Source organism: Eptatretus burgeri, chromosome 15 (assembly GCF_056783735.1).
Source record: "Eptatretus burgeri isolate ZD-2024b chromosome 15, Ebu_testis_v1, whole genome shotgun sequence".
NCBI classification, from domain to species: Eukaryota; Metazoa; Chordata; class Myxini; order Myxiniformes; family Myxinidae; genus Eptatretus; species Eptatretus burgeri.
The window spans coordinates 19,165,988-19,192,299 of NC_140975.1; the positions used below are offsets into that span (position 1 = coordinate 19,165,988).

The following is a 26,312-nucleotide window of genomic DNA, read 5'->3' on the forward strand; positions in this document are numbered from 1 at the left end:
CTCCGGTGCCCTTTGCTTCAATCAGGCGAGTGATCTCCCGCACCCTGAAAACAAATGACAAATCCCTGCCTAAAGCTATGGGAAGCAAGTAGTCTGGTCTTCGTCGACACCAGATTACACCGCTTGCAATCCCGAAGAGTGCTCGTGTCGTCCGGTTCAGCAATTCCTCCGCTGCATATATTCACGTTCACAGGTGACCGGCGGTCTTTGTCCACAAATGGCAACCATGATGATGATAAGATTGAAAATGTGAGTTCGAGGATACACATCATATACTTTTCAACTAGGAACGTGCTCGTAGAATAGCGTGATGATTCATTGCTCGTGTGATGCTGTGGATGAGTCACACTGCTATATGACGAACATGGGCTGTAAGTGAAAGGTCTGTTGGGCGTTTTTTTTTTTTTACCCGAATCGCTATAATTGCCCCCAATTAAGACCCCTTATAAATTTCAGACAATTGGGTAATAAGTATGAGCGATGAGTACAATGAACTTTCTAAGAGTATACAGCTATACTCGATAAGTGCTCGAATTTTGATTGGAAAATCCCTCTCTTGGGGACATCTCCTGCCTTCATGTTTGCTTCGTCATTTATTTGCAATGTGCAGGTACATGGGCATATAATGTGCGGTATGTAAATCGGTCCAAGCTAGATGACACAGGTATCGTCCGCTTGTGAAAATAACCTTGGGAGTTGGATGGAAAGTCGAGAGAATTCATTCCGACCTTTTGCCAGGATTGTGCTGAACGGCCATTACCTATGTAGGACTTTTCACTGTAGGTTTTAACTTTATGGTATTCTATTCTCCCTATGGACAATCTAGCAGTTCAGGCAAAATAGGAGGGGTGAGGAAGATCCATTTCAACTCACAAACCTGATCCCTGGCTCAATACAAACGACAAATGGAGAGATTAAACCTCAAAAGTGCTGCTTTTCCTGTCCAATTAGTCATCGGTTACTTTCAATCCCTCCCTATACATGTCACATTTCTATTTATTTTCAACAATTCAAATACGTGTAAGTTACTCATTGGAAGGTAAGTTTAAAGTGAAAGAACTTTGAACTAATCCGTGCTTTCCCTCCGAAATCAATCACGCACAAAACTGGAGCTTTTTGTAAGCGACTCTGTACTTCATCAAACACATACGTCTTTGCTTCTGTTGGGGATTTCCTCTTTAGCATCTTGCTGTGTCAGCTTTTAATGGGTGTTTAATAAGTGTGTTAAGGCAGCAGTTTTTGCACAGACAGAGCAAGGTGCCTTCCGTCGATCGAAGTGGTTAAATTGTGGCAAAAAATTGTCAATTCGTAATGTGCTTTCAGAGAACTCGTCACACAAAATATTGTGACGTTCACGAGACTTGAACAGTCCCGCCAACGTAGAATGAGCCGAAACGATGGAGGCGGTTTATTTATTTATAATCCAAAGATGGCGGTTCTAATCGCTCTACCGCAAACGGGACGAGGAAGGTGGCACGAGTCGCTTTTCACTGAGTTGATAACGTTTATTTCTCTAACCAGAAATAACAAGACTCGGCAAGAAGAGGGATCCGGGGCGATTCGACGGGATGGTGGTGTGGGTTCGGGCGTGGGGAAAACACAAACAATTCCAATGGATATACCAATCTCAAACCCTCTAAGGCGCCAGGTACACACACACACACACACACACACACACACACACACACACACACACACACACACACACACACACACACACACAACGTAGCTGGTTCTGGTGGTCAGGCTGGACCGTGGTGTAAACGCAACAGTCCCTGGATTGGCGTCGGACGAGCTGGCGTTGCGCTCATCAGGGGCAGGAGACACCGTGGTGCTGTCGACCTCCTGGTCCTGGCCCAAGTCCGCTCACAGCCGCCAGGGAACCAGTTCTGGCGCCAAATTGCGAGCAGGAGAGGGAGGCAGGTCCGCCCGCCGTTCGACCCTGTACTCCGAGCCAGCAGAACCCCAGAGCCAACCAAGGTGAGGCACGAGGCTCAGCAAGGCTACAAGACACGATGAAACCAGGGCCGAATCAGCGCAACAACAAACACGCTCCCAGCACAACAGCCTCCACAAAAACAGTCTTTCGGTACCGATCCTCTTCCTCTTCCTCTTCCTCTTCCTCTTCCTTTTCCTTTTCCTTTTCCTTTTCGACCCCGAACAGAACCTTTTTATCCTCCCGTCCTCGTCACTTCCAATCGAGCCGTTTTATTGGCCCACCGCCGTCGCCTTCCGCCAATCATGATCACGGGGTGGAGCCATCCGCAGCACTGTCCTGTGACGTCACGGCAAGCCTCCAGAGAATACTAAAAGGGGTTTACGCAGACACACTTACCCTATCCCGTGTTCCTATCTAATTACGTGACAATTATAATTTCCCTCTTGAAGAAATGGACATTTACTAGACAACTTATCACCACTGAATTGCTACTTATTACATCGAGATCCTGGTACACTCGAACAGCATGGCATACCTAATTAAACATCCTAATTACCCTTTGAATGCATACCCCCCCCCCCTCAAACGTAACAATATTTCCTGTATTCATGAGAAAGCATTGGCACACATTTGTCTTGAACAGCTATTGATCACAGGTGGTCAGATCCTGGTGGACGGGCAGTTAAATTCAGACCTTCGTCGGGTGATGCCAAAGACTACAAGTGGTACGTGCTGTTTCCTCCCTTGATGCTCAGCATTTAGAGGATAGAGCACGGACAAATCCCGTGAGTCTGCACCCCATTGGATGGGTGGGATTTCTCCTTAATTGTCGCGAAGATAGAAATCAACGTCCAATTTGCGCTCTGGAAGTTACCTTACTTTGCAGTCACCCACTGCATGTGGCTGAAGTCAAGTTCGGTGTTGCCTCTTGTCTCCATCTGCATGACTTGTGTAACAGCTCCTCCATGAGCCTTATAAGACCGTGTAAAAATAAAGGGAATAGATGTTTTGAGTATCTTACACATGAAATCACCTCCACTCATTTGTCCCTCCTGTTTTCACCTCTCCAATATTTTCCCTGTATGTCCATCTGCCCCTGCTTTTCCATCAAATTATTAAAGGTGACAACTCACTGCTCTCTATCATGTCGTTTTCCCTTCCTGGTTGTAATTATTTTTTCTTCTCACAAAAGTTTTCCATCTATTCTTCAACATTAAGTCTGCCTCTTCATCACCAAGTTAACCCCTCATGTAGCAAAGGCACAATGTTCATCTAAAGTACATGTGTTTGCCACCACCCGATCGTCATGCTGTTAACCTTCCATCCACGAGTGTTCAGCTCTTACCTGATGATGAGCCTTGTATCCTTAAAGAAATACATATAATGTAATCCGAACCTCATGTAGATAATATCACATGAAAGCTTTTGTGAATATAAGAGTTCAGAGATCACAGATTTAGAAAGAGAATTAAAAAAACAACAACTGGACCAACACTCGGTGCAATGCATACCTCCGCAAGGCTGAACAGTTTACGTTTTGTATTCCACTGATAGGCCAGATCTGCATCCAGACGTCCAAAATCGAATCCGCTTCTTCTTGTCACCGAACCAACTCATCTAACGAGTTTCGTACAAATCCGTCCATAACTTTTTGAGATATTGTGCTTTGTATCGTTTTTGGCCCTATCTCACAATGGTGAAGAATCACTTTTAAAATTCTCAGATTCTGATCAGGATCTTCACCAAAATGGAATCAACTCTTCCTTGTCACACTTCCAACCTATCCACCAAGTTTCGTCCAAATCCGTTCATAACTTTTTAAGATATCATGCTGTACATCGTTTTTGACCCGATCTCTCAATGGCGAAGAATCACGTAAAAGATTCTCATATCTGGATCCGGACCTTCACCAAAATCGAATCATTTCGTCCTTGTCTCATCACACCCAACTTGTCCACCAAATTTCATCTGAATCCCGTCCATAACGTTTTGAGATATCCTGTTCACAGAAAAAACAAACAGACAGGGGTGAAAACATAACCTCCATCCACCTTCGGTGGCAGAGGTAATAATGTGGAAATTAATAAATAACTCGGATCTCAATCATATATTAAGGTATATTTTTAATGTATGGAATGTGATAGTTTACCACAAAATAAAATTTCGGGCTGTACAAGTCGCAATGGTATTTCATTAAAAAAAAAATTAATAATAATTTTATAATGACAAACACAAATGGAGATTTTTCAGAACTTTTCAGGATTTTTTTTTTTTTTGGAATACAACACCAATTCGATTTTTCAAGATACTTCGAATCTGCAGAGTTTGTGCAATATTTGAAGCTGCTATATATATATATATATATATATATATATATATATATATATATATATATATATATATATATATATATATATATATATATATATATATATATATATATATATATATATATATATATATATATATATATATATATATATATATATATATATATATATATATATGTGAGATGTTTTTAAAAAAAAAAGTTCTCAGAACGACATACAATAGTTCATGACATTTCAACTTTTGTTGTTTTTTTTTTAAAACAAACCTAATACAGTATATAAAGCTCTTTCTCACCACTGTCTCACTCACTGACTCACTGATATAGTTAAAATGTTTAGTACCTTCTAGGTGGTGCATAAAGCTGAAATTTTGCATATTGATGTAACTCAAAGCCAATATCCCAGGAAAAATCGCAAGACCGTCGGAAAATTTCCTTAAACGAAAATATCCACTAAAAAGAGTCGGCCGGTGCAGACTCACCCTGCCCATGGCGAGTAGATAATGTATCTGACACCTGAACTGGTTGCTAGGCAATGGTAACGCTTGTGCCTCTTATTATATAACTTTACAAATTCCGATAGCTGTAAACTTTTCAATAAAGAGCTCATTATAATCACTATAATCGTTGATTTACTTGAAATATTTAGCTATTTGTGGAATGGAACCACAATGGGCTATTGATAACAATCGAAGGAGATCGGACTTCATACATTAGAAAGGAAGCAATTACAAGTGATTCTTCTGTCTGCGTCTCTGATCTTTAAATATTGCTAATTAATAACAAATCAGAATAATTAGCAATTTGCAACTAAGTAATCAGAGTAATGACAGTACACTTGAAATGTTGCATATTTAATGATATTGCATTTTGGGTCACTTGACTTTGTTTTTGATGATTGTTTAATTACATTAACTATGAAAATGCAACATTTTTAGTTTGTCTTTTTGCCTTGCATATCATTATCACTGAGTGCTCTTGAATATAAATTTCTCTCACAATCCACACCATCAAATATATAAAGATAATATTTCTTATGTCTGCACGTAGGATACACCTGAGTCGTTGCTTGCAGTGTGCAAGCATGCCCCACTGGTAAGTATAGATAATCCGAGGGAAGCATTTAATCCTCCTGATGACATAAGCTTACTGTACACAACTGGTCAAAAGTTTTAGAACACCCCCAATTTTCCAGTTTTTACTGAAATTTAAGCAGTTTAATGTTTCAACATACTCTGAAATTAAAGCATAGAACAAATAAACAATTGGAGATAAAATAAATAAATCATGGAATAATTTTGTTGAACAAAATTTAATCTAAGTTTTTGACTCATCAAAGTAGCCACCTTTTGCAGATATAACAGCCGAACATACTCATGGCATTCTTTCCACAATGGAAATCAAATATTGTTCGGAAAGTTCTTCCCAACACTGTTGCAGAAGTTCCCACAAATGTGTTGCACTTGGAGGTTGCTTTACTTTCACCCTTCTGTCCAGTTCATCCCAAATCAGCTCGATGGGGTTTAAGTCTGGAGACTGTGCTGACCATTCCATGATTTGAAGCCTACCGTCCTGTTCTTTTCTTCTGAAGTAGTTCTGACATAGCCTGGAGGTATGTTTTGGATCGTTATCTTGCTGTAGGATGAACCCCTGACCAACTAGGTGCAGACCAGAGTGTATTGTATGGCGCTGCAAAATGCTGTGGTAGCCCTTTTGGTTCAGGGTGCCAGTCACTCTGTGCAAGTCGTCGACTCTGGATCCAGCAAAAGAGCCCCAGATCATCACACTTCCTCCTCCGTGTTTGACAGTTGGTGTCACACTGAGGAACCATCCTTTCACCAATTCGACGGCGTACAAAATCCTGCGTGATGAACCGAAGATTTCAAATTGATTCATCGGTCCATAAGACCTTCTTCCAGTTTTCAGAAGTCCACTGGCGGTGCTTCATGGCCCAGGCAAGCCTCTTTTTCTTATTTTACCATCTTAGCAATGGCTTTTTTACTGCTACTCGACCTGTCAAACCTGCAGCTCGAAGTCTTCTCTTCACAGTTGAAACTGAGACTTCCTTACTTCGACCAGTGTTTAGCTGTGCTTGAAGTTGCTATCCTGTGAGTCGCCTATCACGCAAGCTGTTGACTCTCAGAAACTTGTCTTCTGATTGTGTTGTGGCTTTGGGTCTGCCAGACATCTTCCTGTCAGAGTTTCCCTCCAGTTTCCAAGTGCATTTTGATGGTGTCGGAAACTGTACCCATTGACACCTTGGCTTCTTTCAATTTCTCGAAAGAAAAGACCTACACTTTTCAGGGTTATAATGGTCTGTCTTCCTTTGTTAATTGTCTTTTTCTCATCATTATTATTATTATTATTATTATTATTATTATAGTAATATACTACTTCCTGCAGTGCAATATTGTCCAAATAATGCTACAGAGGGTGTAGCAACATGGTCTGTTCCAACACTGCTTTTATACGGACAGAGGGTTTGTAACAAATCAACAAAAGTTGGGACACCTGTAGGAATTGTTTGCATCAACTTTCAAGTCTTAATTTACTTCCATTGCTGCAGAACAGCTGCAGTTGTTAACCCATTACTTGTTCACTGGAAAGGGACTTTTTTAACAACTCTGAAATTTACATTATTTTTCAGTTTTTAGAAACTTAAACTTTTTTTAACCTCTGGCAGTTTACCACTTAGCTTTGCACCATTTCAGGTTATTCACTGGACTTAAACTGCTTAAATTTCAGTAAAAACTGAAAAAAATGGAGGTGTTCTAAAACTTTTGACCGGTAGTGTATGTATTGAAAAATATAAAGTTGGCCTTTCTTGGACCATTGTGTGGATCCTATTCCGAGAACATTTTTAATCACACCACCTATTTTTTGAAAGACAAGTAATTTTGAACACGTAAACCTCCGTTACCATGCATAGCAATTCGAGAAATTGCTACGGTACATAATTAATGACTAGTATCAGTGAAGGTTTTCACCTCTGAGCTGTCTAGCCTGGGTTTGAATCTTGACCTCGCTATAAACTGTCATCCTGGTGTTTCAAAGGCAGAACGAGGCATCAAGGTGTGTGCCGTCCCTCGGATGAACGTTAAACTGGGCGTCCTGTCGAGTAGCATTATTTGGTGCACGTTAAACATACCACAGTGTTTATGAGTTATCACCGGCACCCTTAACAAATTACAAATTCTTTCCTGGACTGCGGGTAGCAAGTGGTTTGGTCTTTTGGTGGTTCATCAACAAGAGCTTAATGAGCTTACATCACTTGCTATCTCAGAGTATGGTCGTTGTTTGGGCAGCACCTTTTGCACCATATATAAAGTGATCAGGTGGATATCATGTTCCATGTGGATGGGCTTCCTTAGATGCAAAGGGCAAACCAATACACATACAAAACATTGAAGGCCATATGCAATTAGTGTCAACAGAAAAGTAAGTCGGTCGATTAAATTAGTGTTAACCACAGAGGGAAAGGAGGTGCAGCGGTTTCAACCATTTGTCTTTCTTCAGAACTAAAGAGAGACTAAACTCACAGTTGATAAAATCCTTTATAACAATATGGGTTCCATTACAAGGAACATCAACTAACACAGTAGGAAGCCATTCGGTCCATCAAGCCCCTGCAATGGTTGTCCATGCTCTCTGCTTTTTAAATGCTGAGCATCAAGCAAGAAAGCAGCACATACCATTAAAAAAATCTTTGGTATGACTTCAACCAGGGTTCGAACCACCAAAACATCCCATGCTCAGAGGAGATGCTCTAAACATTACACCAGCAAGTCTGATTAATATATGAAATGTGAGTTTTGTTGTGAGCAGGGATCACAACATCATGAGACAATCACTGTGTTCACGACATCAAATGGGTTACCTGAAGTTACCTGCCAATATTGACTTCAAATTGAAAAATCACAGACTGTTGTGTCAACATTCAGAAAGAATAAGGACAAAGGTAGAGCAGGCTGTGACTCTATGCACAATGGCCCTGTGCACTTAGTAAACAGACAATCATATATTTTAGCAAAGCCAACATTTATGATGTATAATTGAAAGACAATTTAGATAAACGTTATTTCAGAATGCTGAGAAAGCCTTGTCTGCGGAGGCAGACGACACAAAAGTGGAGATGTGCTTCCAAACGCAAAGTCTGGTCCACGTGATATTTCACCCCTGTGCGGGGAGGACAGGGAGGATGCTTTCCAACACGACAAACATGGCATCATCATGAACACACAAACATAGCCAAGACATGCTGTTGTCACTTCACATGATGGTTTCGTATTGTGAACAAAGTTTGCCTTTTTAGAGCCTTGGATTCCCTGCGTCGTTGTCAGACACGAGGCCTGCAGTTGTACACAAGGGCTTGTAATGGGAGTGGATTGTCTCATTAGACACAATTACACCAAAGCCATTTTCTGGGGATATTTGGAGTAATTTCAGGTGTGGCTGCAGGAAAAGTGAACACAATGTGTTGAACCTGGACGCTATTAAAATGTACAAACGCTGAGGCACAGAAGTTTCCAATCGCAGCACACAGAGTGATAGAACTGATCATGCTTCAGGAGGAAGCCTTCACTTTGATTTTCAAACCCTTCCATATACAATTAAAATGTTGCAGAACACCAGAGAGAAATGCCAGTCAAAGGGTCCATCGGATTGCATCGAATTGTCCATTTTTACCTTGCTCACTCATGGCATGACGTTGACTGTCCACGTGGATGTTAATAGTCCAGGAACTGGGAGAGTGACATCATAGATGTTTGGTAGCAACCATGTCAAAAATGAAAGGTATTTGCACAACAACATCGAATCTATGGCTTTATAACCTCTAAATAATTGCCGGTTCCTGTTTTTAATTGCAACGTGGGATGCAAATGAATCAGAGCTGCTGTGTTGTATTTTGTAATGAAATACAAGAATGAACCAGCTTTGTTTTAAAAGGTAAAAGCAGCCCACAAAGCCTAATAGATGTGCATGGTTTCTGGTTAAAATTATATATACACACCATAAATGTGTGTGTATGGATATATATATATATATATACATATATATTTTTTTGTTTGTTTGTTTGTTTGTTTTCCACACTTCATGACTGGTCTAGTGGAAGAGCGATTACACAGAACACATCAGGACACAACATAACAAAGGGAACAGCAGGAGAAAGGGGAAACAACAACAGCAGGACAGGGGGAGAAAGTAGTCGGAGACGGACAAACAAGGGATGCAGGTCAACGATGAGGGGTAAGGGAGAAAGCAAAGGGTAGACAATCTGGATACATAGTCAAAATTGTGCTTGACCAGTTTGTGTTTTTGTCAAGGTCTGGGGAGAGGGAAGAAGCTGCTGCCTGTATGTCAGAAGGAGGAGAGATGTCACGGCAGAGAGTGAGGTCATCAGTAAAGAGAGAAAAAGGATTTTCCAGAGAGTCAGTGAGACCATTGATGACTAGACCGGGCACTCGGTAAAATGGACAATTCGATGGATTGTCCATTTTACAATGGACAAGTATTTTTTGTACTTGACAAGGACAAGTACTTGTAAAATTGTCCATTTTACAAGTAAAAATGGACAATTCGACAAAAGACTAGTAGAGCGCATACCTTCGCCAACGCTACATTCCCCCCCCCCCCACCAGAAACCGTTAATTGTGAGGGTATTTAATCCCATACCACATCTGCCATCTCATATGTGTTATGGTGGCTTAAAAACATTACATTTCCTGCTGTTTGACACTGATTCACGTACATTGTACAATTTCTGTATGAACTCCCTGACCTTTTTGGGTGTCGGTGTCAAGTCAATCTGATGACAACTGGTCACATTATAAGAAATTATTTTCTGGCATTTTAGGGGCATTTAGCACACACGAGTTTCTGTTTTTCTAAATAAGTTATTTATTGTGAACAAACAAACATTCATTGAACAAAAATGACGATTTTGACCTTTTCATGACCTCGACATTGACCTTTGTACTCTTAATTTTGTAATTGGTATTACAGTGTGGGGAAAAGAACAGTCAACATTTTGGTGTTGGTTTCATGCAAATCAGATATGAATCGACCGTGTTATGACTAAAACCGCACATTTTGCAATGTCGTAACCCCCCCCCCCCCGACCTTTGACTCCCAACCGCTAATAAGGGTTATTACGTCATTGTGTCATGTCACATATCACAAGATGGGGCATTGAATTCTGAACATTTTGGCATTAGTTGCATGCAAATTGGATACAAATTCACCGCGCTATGGTAAAAAGACGATTTTGACCTTTTCATGATCTTCACCTTGATCTTTGACCCGATCGCTCCCAAAATCTAATCAAATGGTCCTCGGATAATAACCAATCATCCCACCAAATTTGCTGCGATTCAGTTCAATACTTTTGGAGTTATGCGAATAACAAACAAACAAACAAACACACATATTCACAAATAAATAAATAAATAAATAAATAAATAAATGCACAGCGATCAAAACATAACCTTTGCAACAAAGTTTGCGAAGGTAAAGATTAGGAATAAGATGGAGCCAAGAACACTGCCTTGGGGTACTTCAGCCTTGACAGGCAGACGAGATGAAAGGGTTCTGTTGAGAGCCACACGTTGACTACGAGAGTCGAGGAAGTCAGTAATCCAAGAGTGGAGTTGGTCTTGGATTCCATAAGCAGAGAATTTGGAGAGCAAGGCAGGATGCCAGACTGTATCAAAAGCTCACGATATGTCCAGAGAGATGGCCCTGATCTCAAGTCTGATATTGAGGACCTCCAGGTAGATTGTCCAGGTGTGAATCTGAATTGATGACCTGAGATGAAGCTGTTGGAGAAAAGGAATGATTTCATATCAACTGTAATGATGGATTCCATGACCTTGCTGATGATTGAAAGGAAGCTAATTGGGCTGTAGTTAAGGGGGTCCGTTTTTTCACCTTTTTAATGTCATGCTGTGATGTTGGCTCATTTCCAATTTCCCAGGTGGATAAAGGAGGTCAGTGCTGAAGTGTTAAAGAAAAAAAATTACAAAAAACCCTGTGATTACAAGAAGCACGAATGTTGAAGCTGGTCACACTTTTCTTTGGTATACCTTGCCAAAGCTCGTATGAGAGCTAACACACAACAAACGGCAAGGGGGAGCATGAGACAAAAGGGGTGGGAGTGGGAAGGACAAAACAGTGGGGAACAGAGACATTAGGAGATTCCTGTTTTAAATTCTGGTCCACGGAAGGGAGAGGGATGGGGCGGGGAACACGGAGTATACAAGATGGACATTACAGGGACTTTCAGAAAGGAAAGCAGGGAATTTGGAGGAGGTGAGTTTGGGGTGGATTAACGGGGGTAGAAAAGATCGAGGATTTGGATGGGGGATGATAAGAGGTGATGGTGAACAGCTGTTTTGAAGGCCTGGAGGGAAGAATGGGATTGAACAGAGTGAGGGAGTTTATTCCAAAGGTGGGAAAAAAGAGGAATGAAAGAGTGAAGGTGAGCAGTGATTCGTGATTTTGGTAGTTTTACCAGAAGGGGGTTGTTGGCGGACCTTGAGTGCCCTGCAGTAATATGATGAGGACAAATTGCAGACACAGCAGGGAAATGGTACCAAATATAACTGCGAGACTGGAGAGGAGACGGTAGAAGACAGAAAGACCACCGACCTGCCTGAGGTGAGAGAGTGAGATGCCCAAAGACTCAGCCTCATCGCGGAAGATACCAATGATCTGAAATTCCTTGGTTTCCACAGCGTGAAGCCAAGAAAGGTGGGAGGCAGGAGCATGAGCCCAGAGGGAAGAGCAGTACTCCATCAGGCTGTGGACGAAAACTTTATGACTCACGAATACATGGGGTCCGCATCTAGGTTGGTGGCAGGATTTGCACTCTGGCCACTGCACAACACTTCATTCCACAACATATTAGAAGAATCACATTCCCACTTTAGCCTCCAGAGCCAGCTGCTGAGTGGGCATCCTCCATTGTACAAAGTCTTTCCTTGGCACACCTGAACTCCGATCCACCTTCAAAGCCTTCTTCCACAGCTTGATAGAGTACTGCTCCTCCCATCAGGACTGGCTCCCCTGCCTCACATCTTGCTCAGCTTCATGTCATGGAAACCAAAGCCTTTAAGATTATTGGAAACTCCCGCGCTGAAGCTGAGTCTATGGGCTTATCACTCTGGCATCGCAGTGAGGTTAGTGGTCTCTCTGTCTTCTACCATCTCCTTTCTGGTCTTGCACCCTCTGCTCTTTCCATACTTTGTCCCCCCCCCCCATGTTTCTGCAGGACTCACACGGTCCACCATCAACCTTCTTCTGGTAAAACTACCCAAATCCAAGATCACTGATCACCTCCACTCGTTTGTATATATTTTTCCCACCTATGGAACCAACTTCCACATTCTCTTCAATATCATTCTTCCCTCCAGGTCTTCAAGACAGTTGTTCACCACCATCTCACATCATCTTCAATCCATATCCATGACATTTTTTTACCATGGTTAACCCCCACTCAAATCCCTCCTAATTTTCCATTTTTTTTCCTCCTTGGAGTTTCCTTCTCCATGCATGCATGTGTTTGTGTTTGTCTGTGTACATACATCCTGTGTTTGTCTGTTAAGTCCTGATCTGTTCATTGTACTCGCTCTTCCATGAGCCTTGACTATATATAAAAGAAAAACGAATCAAATCCAGAAGAACCTGCTCTATGAGAGTATCTCTTTGTTGTAGGGCAGCTCACTGGATGAAAGGACAAGGGCAAAGCCTTCAGGACCCCCAGTCTCTGATAGGAGGGAAACCATGGGGCAACCCTGGTGGTTCATGTTGTGGTGGTGTGTGTCAGGGTGGTGCTCACATGTCATCCACAAGATGGCAGTTTCCTCAGGTTAACCTGAGGTGGTCCCTTTGGGTGGCTGCCTGGAATGTCATCACTCTAAGAAAGGATGATCACCTGTCTCCGCTATCTGAGCTCCAGCATCTGGGCATCAGTGCTGCAGCACTTTCTGAGGTTCGCAGACTGGATAGTGGTGAGATCATGGTAGGTGGCGACACCTACTACCTGTCTGGTCACTGATGATTACCATTCCAGGGAGTTGCTGTAGCTGTGTCCAATAACCTGACTCATATGGTAATTGAGGTAACGATTGACCGGATACTTGCTCTTTGGGTACTCACCGAATGCAGGTGAGAGTTTCAGCAGGCTATGTTGATCTCCACAAAGCATTTGACTCAGTGAATTGGGATGCCCTCTGGGGGATCCTCGGTCTTCATGGGGTGCCACCAAAGCTGATCGATCTTATATCTGGACTATGCTCTGGTACTGAGAGTATGGTAAGGTGTGGTGGTTCCATCACTGACTTATTTCCAGTTGCCACTGGAGTTCGTCAGGGGTGTGTACTGACCTCCACACTTTTCAATGCTTTTATGGACTGGATTCTAGGGAGGATGTCAGAGAGATCCAGCTGTGGTACATCATATGGGAATGTCAAGATCTATGATCTTGATGTCGCCGATGATGCAGTCATCTTTGCGGAGACTCTGACAATAATTATTCCCAGTCTACCCCAATGTTTACAAGGACATATTTTTACTGCTGTTGTTTACTTTTCACTGGTGAGAGGATGAAAATGAATTACCAGGTAAATGGTACAATGTTTCATTTGTTATCCATCACATGCAAAGACAATTCCAGGCTCACTATGTGCCAAAGAAGAATGTGTCAGTCAATGCATGAAAGTCTGGATGGGTTCATGGGGCACACTCAAGCTTGCCAAACAAACATCACCAGTACGGAATCAAGTTTTGGTACTTGCTTGAAAGTGACACAGGTTATACCTTTAGTGTGTACATGTATGGTGGCAAAAGTGAGAGGAAATCAAATTATGTTCCAGTATATGATGTTTGCGTGACACTTATGCAGCTCGTGCTCAACAAAGGCTACCACCTGCGGAGAGACAATTTATACACAGGTTTTCCTCTGGCCCTTCTGGACCAGGATACCTACTTTACAGGTACTGTACTTGCCAACCATAAGGAGATTCTTAAAATGGTGAAAAAAAGCTGAAAAAGTTGAGGTTCTTGCAGTCAGTAGGGGTCCTTTGTTGCGTGTTGGATTTGAGAACAAAAAACATGTTATATTTCTCACAACTGACAGAACAGTCAAGACCTTCAAGGATACATCAAAGCGTGGCCATGCTCACTCAGTACCTCAGGTGTCTGATGTTTACAACAAGGGAATGAGTGGAGTGGATCTCTCTGAGAGGTACCTATATATGTACCTCGATGAAAGAAGAACTGTCAAGTGGACCTAAATAGTTTTCTTTGCACTTCCTATATGTGCACTTATGAATTCCTTCATCCTGCACCAGAAACACACCATTTATCAACCGAAACTCGATGGTCGTACCTTTCTGGTGCACATTGTTGAGCAACTTATAAGTACTCCCCGTGAACAACGTGTATGTTTAGGTAGACCCAGTATAGACACCATCGAAGCAAGACTCATCAACCCTGTCGACCTTTTGAAGCCTGAGAAACTCCCAAAAAGGAAAGAGAAGGGATTGTGTTTGCACCGATATGAACTCTGGCAAGCGTGTGCGAACAAGTTACCTGTGCACCTCTTGCAACGTTGCATTATGCATTGGACAGTGTTGGGAAGATTGCCACACCTGTTGTGCACAAAAGATGTTCAATTTGACTGACTCCCAAACATTATAGGTTTTGTTTTGTATTTTGCATTATACGATTGTCTTTTAGTCATTATATGACTAAAACATATATAACTACCTGTTTTTACCAATCAATGATAAAACTGAGTGGAGTAATTTTGATTTTGTGGATGAAAAATAGGACCACTGGACCTGTAGATTATCCGAACGCTGGCCTAATGTTGCAACCAAAATTTGGTACCATTCTGACTGGTGGCTCTGGAGTAGAAGACTTTTGAAGGAATTTACATGATTTTCTCTAAAATTGATGATGTTGGCCATTTTAACACACTTCTGATCACGTGATCAACATCACCTCCCCAATTTAACATCAGGACCCTGGTCTAATGTTGAAACCCAAATTTGGTAGCATTCTGAGTGGTGGCTCTGGAGAAGAAGCTTTTTAAAGGAATTTACTAAGTCCGCCATTTTGACCTACTTAAAGTCATGTGATCGGAAAGAGCTTCACAATTCCTGTTAGCAGTCAAGGAGAAGAATGTTGCTGCCAACTTTCAGCCAGATCGGCCTAGCGGTTTGGCCGGAGAAGTCAAAATAAGAAACAGACAGACGGATGGACGGATGGTGCACGATGACAATACCTTATCTGGAATTATTCCAGATAAGTTAAAAATAATAGCCTATGATCTGAGCTTTCATCCAATATATAATTTGTGGAATAAAAGACAGAGAACTTGTTTTGTGTGATGCATCGTGTGGTGTTTGCGTTGTTTAGTGTGGTGTATTTTGTGTGGCATTTGTGTACTGGTGCGTTATGTAATTAATAAGAGACATAATTAGAACTGCCACTTTATAACTGCTGGCAGTAATGACCGCTTCAGCCATTTCAGAGTAGGTTTTTGAAGGTTTTTTTTGTTGAAAAAAAACAATATGGCTGCCAAATCATGTGACTGATGACATCATCAAAAAAAATGTGTGGACCATTTTATCCCGAGATGACCCTCAAAAATGTTCATACTGATCGGATGTACCGTTCTACATATATAAGTATGACGTCATAACGAAGGCACCTATGACATCATTAAAAAAATCACACTCATTCCACATGAGAAGTACTTGCGATGTGCTAAGTTTCAATTTTTTACTTTGTGCCGTTTCAGAGATACAGAGGTCCAAAGTTTTCCCGTTTTTCCAACATTGCTGCCACACCACAGAACGCATCACGTCATACTAAACATTATAACATTCTACATGAGTAGTGGCACCAATGGTGAAAATTTCGTCTCAATCCAAAAAGTGGTGGCGGAGAAAAACACTAAAGTTCTGTGCGGACAAACAAACAAACAGACAAAGAGAAAAACAGACAGACAGACAAACACACAAACAAACAGACAAATAAACATACAGAAAAGCAAACAAACAAGAGGAAGATACTTGCAAAATCCATAAAACACATTTAACCTAAAAAAATAATTGGTGGTTGAATTAAATGACCAAATATGCAACTCCTCTTCAAATTTCAAGTGAATTGCATGAAAATTGACAATATCAGAAATTCGGCCTATGTTGACCTCAAAAATAATTGGCTCCTTGAATTCAGTGACCTGATATGCAAATCCTCTTCAAATTTCAATTTAATTAGATGAAAATTGAGAATTTTAGCAATACCACCTGAGTTGTTGACTTTGGGCCTATGTTGACCTTTTGATCAATGTTGACCTCAAAAATAATTTGCTGGTTGAATTCAGTGACCTGAAATATAAATCCTCTTCAAATTTCAAGTCAATCAGATGAAAATTGAGGATTTCTGAAATCTTACCTAAGTTGTTCATCTTGGGTGAATGTTAACCTTTTGGTTTATGTTGACTTCAAAAATAATTGCTTGGTTGAATTCATTGACCTGAAATATAAATCCTTTCAAGTCAATCGGATGAAAATTGAGGATTTTAGAAATACCACCTTAGTTGTTGACCTGTGTCCTATGTTGACCTTTTGGTCGATGTTGACCTCAAAAATAATTGGCTAGTTGAATTCAGTGACCTGATATGCAAATTCTCTTCAAATTTCAAGTCAATAGGTAGGAATGAAAATTGATGATTTCAGCAATACCACCTGAGTTGTTGACTTTGGGCCTATGTTGACCTTTTGATCAAAGTTGACCTCAAAAATAATTGCTTGGTTGAATTCATTGACCTGAAATATAAATCCTTTCAAGTCAATCGGATGAAAATTGAGGATTTTAGAAATACCACCTTAGTTGTTGACCTTTGGCCTATGTGGACCTCAAAAATAATGGCTGGTTGAATTCAGTGACCTGAAATATAAATCCTCTTCAAATTTCAAGTCAATTGGTGAAAATTGAGGATTTTAGAAATGTCACCTGAGTTGTTGACCTTTGGCCTATGTTGACTTTTTGACCTTTTGACTTCAAGAGCAATAGGCTTCTCCCTTATGACAAACTCCACCATATGGTGAAGTTTCGTGAAGATTGGTTGAAAAATGTGACCTGTTGGTGATAAACAGACTGACAGAATAACAAAATCGACTGATCAATATACTTGAAAAATCCTTCGATTTTTCAAGTAACAAACAGGCAAACAAATAAACAAACAAACAAACAAGTAACAAACGGGAAAACAAATAAACAAACAAACAAGTAACAAACGGGAAAACAAATAAATAAACAAACAAACAAAGGGACACAAATGCAATACACTCTCCTTTGGCGAGGGTTATAACGAACATCTTACGTTTTATTCAGTTTGCCTGAAAAAACACCATATTTTCATATTGCATCCTGGAAAAATTCAGCACTCAAACAGTTAATAAACTTACTCAAGTTGAAGTACGTGCTCATGTTTTAATAATTGTACTCAATAGATGTAGTCACCTCTTCATTAGAGGAGACGTGTTTTTATTTAATTACTGGTAAGGGTATGCGGCGTCACTCGGCGCTTGTCTAACCTTGTTGGCATTTTGAAGAAATCAAATCTTGATTTTATGCTATTTTTGTTGTGGAGACCTAAAACACATCTCTACACCCCCAAGGAACGGGGTCAGGATCATTTATTATTACCTTTCACATATTTATTTCACGTAGCTACAAAGGCTTAGGCACGAAAGAGCGGTTTAAACAAAAAATCCAACTTTTTCTTTCAACATTTTCAAAAACATTGATTTGCCTATAAACACTCCCCAGTACTCATTGATGAACCTCTAAAAGTTTTATGAAAATCCGTTAGGCCATCTCTGAGAAAAATGGTGATGCACACAGACAGACAAACATCTCATTGTATAGATACATACATACCTGAATGGAGACTAATGGAAGAGCATGACGGGGCAAATGGAGACTTATGGAAGAGTACGACAGGGACAAATGGAGACTTATGGAAGAGTACGACAGGGGCAAATAGAGACTTGTGGAAGAGTATGACAGGGGCAAATTGAGACTTATAGAAGAGTATGACAGGGGCAAATTGAGACATATGGAAGTGTATGACAGGGACAAATGGAGACTTATGGGAGAGTATGATAGGGACAAATGGAGACTTATGGGAGAGTACGACAGAGGCAAATGGAGACTTATGGGAGAGTACGACAGGGGCAAATAGAGACTTATGGAAGAGTACCATGGGGCAAATAGAGACTTATGGAAGAGTATGACAGAGGCAAATGGAGACATATGGAAGAGTACGACAGAGGCAAATGGAGACTTATGGAAGAGTCCGACAGGGACAAATGGAGACTTATGGAAGAGTATGACAGGGGCAAATGGAGACGGATGGAAGAGTACTATGGGGCAAATAGAGACTTGTGGAAGAGTATGACAGGGGCAAATGGAGACGGATGGAAGAGTACTATGGGGAAAATAGAGACTTGTGGAAGAGTATGACAGGGTCAAATGGAGACTTATGGAAGTGTATGACAGGGACAAATGGAGACTTATGGGAGAGTATGATAGGGACAAATGGAGACTTATGGGAGAGTACGACAGAGGCAAATGGAGACTTATGGGAGTGTACGACAGGGGCAAATAGAGACTTATGGAAGAGTACCATGGGGCAAATAGAGACTTATGGAAGAGTATGACAGAGGCAAATGGAGACATATGGAAGAGTACGACAGAGGCAAATGGAGACTTATGGAAGAGTCCGACAGGGACAAATGGAGACGGATGGAAGAGTACTATGGGGCAAATAGAGACTTGTGGAAGAGTATGACAGGGGCAAATGGAGACTTATGGAAGAGTATGACAGGGGCAAATGGAGACGGATGGAAGAGTACTATGGGGCAAATAGAGACTTGTGGAAGAGTATGACAGGGGCAAATGGAGACGGATGGAAGAGTACTATGGGGCAAATAGAGACTTGTGGAAGAGTATGACAGGGGCAAATGGAGACTTATGGAAGAGTATGACAGGGAAATGGGGACTTATGGGAGAGTACGACAGAGGCAAATGGAGACTTTTGGAAGAGCATGACAGGGCAAATGGGGACTTATGGGAGAGTACGACAGAGGCAAATGGAGACTTTTGGTAGAGCATGACAGGGCAAATGGGGACTTATGGGAGAGTTTAATAGGGACAAATGGAGACTTATGGGGGAGTACTATGGGGCAAATAGAGACTTATGGAAGAGTACGACAGAGGCAAATGGAGACTTATGGAAGAGTACAACAGAGGCAAATGGAGACTTATGGGAGAGTATGACAGGGGCAAATAGAGACTTATGGAAGAGTACTATGGGGCAAATAGAGACTTATGGAAGAGTATGACAGGGTCAAATGGAGACTTATGGAGGAGTATGACAGGGGCAAATGGAGACTTATGGAGGAGTATGACAGGGGCAAATGGAGACTTATAGAAGAGCATGACAGGGTCAAATGGAGACTTATGGAGTAGTATGGCAGGGACAAATGGAGACTTATGGAGGAGTATGACAGCGGCAAATGGAGACTTATGGAGGAGTATGACAGGGGCAAATGGAGACTTATGGAGGAGTATGACAGTGGCAAATGGAGATTTATGGAGGAGTACGGCAGGGGCAAATGGGGATTTATAGAAGAGAATGACAGGGGCAAATGGGGATTTATGGAGGAGTATGACAGGGGCAAATGGGGATTTATGGAGGAGTATGGCAGGGGCAAATGGAGACTTATGGAGCAGTATGACAGCGGCAAATGGAGACTTATGGAGGAGTATGACGGGGAAAATGGAGACTTATGGAGGAGTACGACAGTGGCAAATGGAGATTTATGGAGGAGTACAGCAGGGGCAAATGGAGATTATTGGAAGAGTATGGTGGGGCAAATGGAGACATGGAATAGTCCAATAGGACACAAGTAAAGACTTATGGAACAATATGACATGGGCAAATGGATTAAAGGACAAAACAGTGCAAAGGGAAAACTACAGCACAAGAAGAGTAATTGCAATATAAGGACGAGAACAGGGTCGCTCACTGGGTGCACTCAAATTCAGTGATAAAATGGTAGAGATCATGCATGTGGCAGTGAGAATCAGACTTAAAATCCTGTAAGAAAGTCCTCATGATGTTGGACTCTCAAAGACATTTCCACAGGTAAAATGAAGGGGTTGAAAGTATGAATGGAGGTGAGGGTGAGTTTAGGCTTGAGGAGGGAATTCTTGAATTGATGCGACTGATGGCTTTTTTGATGTCTGATGTTTATGCATGAACATTGAGAAATGTCCAAAGCATATTTCCTTGGCCAACCACAGACTAGTGCAGTTTGTTGTGGCGATGGTGGTGCAATCACATGAATAGCCAAAAAAGATGGGATAAATTGAGCTTAAACATTCATTGTGTAGTTTCAAAAAGCATCACACATGTTTCCAATGAGTGGGAGCAAAATATGCATGAAGATCCATCGGGATGGCCAGTTGCTCCAAATGCAGAGGAGTAGGACATTGCCCTGGGTGGAAAAAAGGACTTGTATGCCATGCAGAAATGGACCTGAAGACCGCTAACCACATTTTATGAACCTCGTAATTTTAAAGTGGTTCCAAGATTCCGGTAGATTCACAGGGCCCCTAACTTATTGAGGTTGTGAGGCTTCTTTGGCACATAGCTCACCTCCATTATTTCATGTTCCAGTCTTTCAGTCCCCCCTTTCAGTTACAATCGCCATGGTCAAATAATTTTGAGATTCTCCAAATTTATATTCAACATAATCGACTGTAATTTATATCTGCACCTATACAGATAGTCATGTAGGGGTGGTAAATGATACGAGTTCATTTAAGCACCATGCACTTCCCATCATCTTATATTGAGGTATCACAGGTACCACTTCAGCTGAACCACATTTCAAATATGGACTGCACATCAGAAAGTTTTGCAACCATAAAACATAGATGACCCTTAATTCCCTCTATAACTAGCAGAGCAAAAGCTCCACAATGGGCAGCAGAAGGGAAGGACGATTACAAATGGTTATATATTAAAAAAACAAAAAAACATATAATCGGTTCAAACAGTGGCAATGAAGAATCAACCTCAGAGGTCCCTGTAAATGTCCTAGAGTACATAGTTCTATATTTATCATCTGTAATGACACAGTGTCAAATTTTCCTAATATAACCAAAACTCTTCATCCACATGCACGGCCTTTTGCAAAATGTAAGAACAATATCCAACTTCTAATGGAAGGCAGACTGTGTGTTGCTCAACTATTAAAATGGCCTCATAATGTAATGCAACTGTCAGCAGCAAGGCGTCTCAATTTCACTGTTATGTCATTCCCAGCCGTCAAACTCAATCTGTTCTCCACGCCCTGAGAATTAATATCACCAAACACAAAGCCAGAAACTACAAACATGCTTAAAGTTTCGCACATCCCCTTCGCCACCCCCTACTAGGATTTGGAATGTTAGGATTTTGCAGGGATTGCAATGATGATGTGGAATTATGCTTCCAAAAAGTCACGTGTGTTGGAATTGAACAAGGTGGACAACCATTTTAGATGTCGCACAAAGTAAGAATGTTGCCAAAAGTCAGTAACTTTAGCAACACATCACCATTCAAAGCATTTCACAAACTACTACTACAACTACAACAGCTCCCATTATCTCCCGATTCTTATGGGGTCATTTGGAGAAGATTTTTGTCCTAAGACTTTCAGGAATGGCCAGCCAGCTTTGACATTCTACCTAAGATGTAGGAATTTGGAATTTGTTCAGAGTGCCAAAAATAGCTCACCGACTATTCGTGAAAGACACCCTGGGATATTTAACCTCTACACATCAGATGGGACAACCAGTTTAACGTCCATCCGAGGAATGGCACAGACATTGATGCCTCGGTCAGAATGCAAAACACCAAGATGGCGGTTTATAGCTGCACCGAGATTCGAACCTCGGTGAGACAACTCAGACGTGAGTATATGCACCTCTCGGACGCCCTGTCAACATAATCCAAAGCGTTTTACGATAAGAGAGCAAGTTCCCAGATGAACAACCAAACTATCTGTCTCTGTCTCTGTCTCTGTCTCTGTCTCTGTCTCTGTCTCTGTCTCTGTCTCTGTCTCTGTCTCTGTCTCTGTCTCTGTCTCTGTCTCTGTCTCTGTCTCTCTCTCTCTCTCTCTCTGTCTCTCTCTCTCTCTCTGTGTCTCTCTCGTTATTGAATATGCAACTTTTGTTTCCTAAAAAGTCTCTGTCTCTCTCTTCCACGAGAGTTGACTCTGTATACAAAAAAAAAAAACTGTATTCTCAAAGCTTTGATCAGTGGGCTGACAGGATGGCATGAAGGTGTGTACACTTGCCTTCAAGCTGTCTATCCTGGAATTGAATCCTGCTCCAGATATAAACTGTCATCCTGCTGTTTCACATGTGACATGATTCATCAGTGTGTGTTCCATTGCTTGGATGGATGTCCCATTTGCCAGCATTAATTGGTGCACTTGAAAGACTCCATGGTGTCCTTTGTGAAGAGTATGTGAGCTATTGCTGACACCATGAACAAATTCCAAATTCTTGTCATAACTATTGCTGAGAAGGCAATGTCAAACTTCCCTGTATAACCCTTGCTTAGGAAGATGCATTTGTTTTTTGGGGGGGACATGTAACCATTGTGCGATGCAGATGCTTTGTAATAGTATGGTACATCAGAAGAAGAAAAACTTTGAGTAAACTCAAACTATAAAAGTAATTATTACCTCCACCACCGAAAGTGGTCAGATGTTATGTTTTCACCCCTGTCTGTCTGTCTGTCCTTGAACACGATATCTCAACAAGTTGTGGACGGATTTGGACGAAACTTGGCGGACAGGTTGGATGCGTGACAAGGATGAATTGATTCGATTTTTGATGAAGATCCGAATCTGGATCCGGATACTTTAATTATTTAATTTTTTAAGTGATTCTTCACCATTGAGAGATGAGGCCAAAAACGATATATAGCACGATATTTCAAAAAGTTGTGAACGAGATATGACAAAACTTTGTGGATGAGTTGGGTCGGTGACAAGAACAAGCCGATTCGATTTTAGACGTTTGGATGCAGATCCGGCCAATCAACGGGATCCAAAACATAAAGTGTTCACCCTGGTGGAGGCACGCGCTCCACCGAGTGCCCTTCGAGCTTCACATCGAACACACGCTTTGTATTTATCCAGACTAGAAAAATATTTATTGCAGTAAATCAAGATTTTCGGGGGTTGACATATTATATGAATGGGATGAAGAACTGGTGGAGTCTTTAATAATTACAGAATGAATGAAATTCCTCCTAATACCGTTCTCAATCAATCAACGTACACATCGAGAACACAATTCAGACTCGAGTAATCTGAAGTTGCAAACCCGTTCGTTTAATACATTGCGATGACGTCATACCTCATCCTTTCTGGTCAACCACAGCATCCTTTTCCAGAAACACTCGCTGGGTTACAGTCCGGGGAGGGCAGCCAGCATGAAAAAGACCAGCAGCCGCACAAGTGACCACATAATAGCCAATCTGCCAATTGTACTTGGTCTAAAGGTTACAGAGCTCCATGACCTCTTGTTTACCCTTGTGTGTTTTGGGAGGAAAGTGTTGCTCGCTCTCACGTTATCATGGACCACCCGTGGATCCGTTGCTCCTCCTCGGCGACGAGGAAGTGTGATCACTCCAACTTGTGTCTGTTGAGTTTTGTGGGAAAATATTTGGATTTTTGGACAAAGTAGTCAAACTGTTTTTAGATCTCCCAGCCTCTGAATTCCTTTTCCCATTTAATTCCTTCCCCCCTTAAACTGTTAGAGGTAAGCAGACGAAATGTCATCATCCAATTATAGTATTAAATTGCCGTCATTATCCTCGAGTCATTTTGCTATCCACAAAAGAACGGAGTGTTTGTAAGTACTACAACTACATGCAGTACCTTCTCTGCCATCAGATCATGGAGTGCTCTGTCTCTTTTTACAAAGGACGTCAAACAGTGTCATCCTATCCTGTCTGCCAGCATTTACTTGTGGATGTTGAAGATCCAAGTGGCAGGCCATTGTGTGCCTGTACCCCCAGCCAAATTCCAAATTGCTGAGGGAGTGGCATGCTGGGAAAGGGGGATAATACTCGGTGGATCGCTCCTAACTTGCGGAAGTTTTGATTCCATCTGAAATGCATCATTCCCCCGTCTCTCCCTCTCCATATTTTTCTTTCTCATGTACTACACTCTTCACAGATCGTATGTGCCAAGGATTATACTGGGTGGGTAGTTTGCCATCGCCTTCCCAACAGTACTTCGGGCAGGAATTTGGAATTTGTTCATGGTGCCGGCGATAGCTTGCATACTGTTCGCCAAGGACACCGTGGGATCATTATTGTCCACCAACTAATGCTAGCAGACGGGACGTCCAGTTTAATGTCCATCGGTGGGACGGCGCACACATCGATGAATCACCCTGCCCGTGAAACACCGGGATGACAGTTTAGAGCTGGGTCGGGATTCGAACCCAGGCGAGACAGCTCAAATGTGAGTGTGCATAGCTCGAAGCCATCCTGCCAGCTCAGGTGCACCATTAGATGGCTGTAAAACACAGGATGACTGGTAAATGATGTTACCACCAAAATAATACAAATCTCACCCCCTGCCACCCAAAGCAATCCTCCCCTCCTCCCCACCCCACGCCCCCCCCCCCCAATTGTGTTTGACTTATCACATTCGGTTCAAACAGTCGTTCAATGGAGTTCGGGAAGCTGTCATTTGATCACAGAACACCTGACGCAGCATGATGATTTTGGTGGTGCCCCGATTACGGCTGGGTGGGAGGGAGAGGGCTCTCTGTGCTCCAGTTTTTGCTGAAGTCGACTTCCCTGAATGTATGGAATACCATGATATACATCAGCTAAAGCATTCTCTGATCAAGAACCAATACAGATACTTTGACGCTGCACGTACTCCTGGTGTTGGTTGGTTAGGGTGGTGGGCTTGGGATCCTGGGGTACTGAGTTTAAATCCCACTCTTCCGTTGAATTAATACCAGGTGGGGTTGATTCAGCCTGTCATCCTTCCGAGGTCGGCAAAATGAGTACCATCTGCTGGGATGATTGAGCCTTTTGAGTATCCTGTGTTGGAGCGGTGACCCATCCGGGATTGTGCCCAATTCGCCCAGGAGATTGTTTTGGCAGCACCGACGCACTGTCCAGATTATGGTCCTGATGGACGGATGGATGGACGGATGGACAATGCATTTAGAGAAGGTGGGATAGTTCACGTGCCGCTGAGCTATCTCATGTCGGTTTGATCCCTGATGAGGTCAAATTTTGCAAAATTTAAAAAGAAAAACTGGATTGAGGGGCCAGCAGGAGGCTCTGCATATTGGAGCATGCTGTTCAAGGAATCTGTTCCATCTGCATTGTGGCTATTATGCAAAAAATCCTCTGGTCTCCTCTAAAAGGACAACGGAACGATGTCGCAGTACCCAAGCCACATTCCACACTTCGAGTTGGCTGTATATTTAGCACTACATTTACGTAAGCTTTGGTCCTGACTTTTAGTTTCATAACACCGGATATCATCCCTAAATATTTTGAGCTGGCAAATTATTAAGTGGTATGTTAGTTCCAAATATTGAACAATCACATCATATCAGAGACGCCACACAAGATAGCCGAATTATACATTAGTTGTTCCAGAAAATTATCAACCACTGTGGTTCTGGTTCTTCAGCTGCATTATTGTGGTGAAAGATCGAGGATTAACTACATTAAAAATAAGTACCATTAGAATGTAAAATTAACAATCACACAAAAAACTTCAATGCAGGAGGAGGCTATTAGGCCCCTCCATCCATCCATTGGGACCATACTATGAGCAGAGCGTTGGTGCTATTTAAGCAGTCTACTTGGCTATTGGACACAATCCTAGATGGGTCACCACTCTGACACAGGATACCAGCAAG

The 26,312-nt window shown here is 41.8% G+C and overlaps 1 pseudogene; it reads left to right on the plus strand.

Moving 5' to 3' along the window:
- Nucleotides 1-310: 310 nt before the first annotated feature.
- Nucleotides 311-14,966, plus strand: LOC147011674 (uncharacterized; annotated as a pseudogene).
- Nucleotides 14,967-26,312: the final 11,346 nt, after the last annotated feature.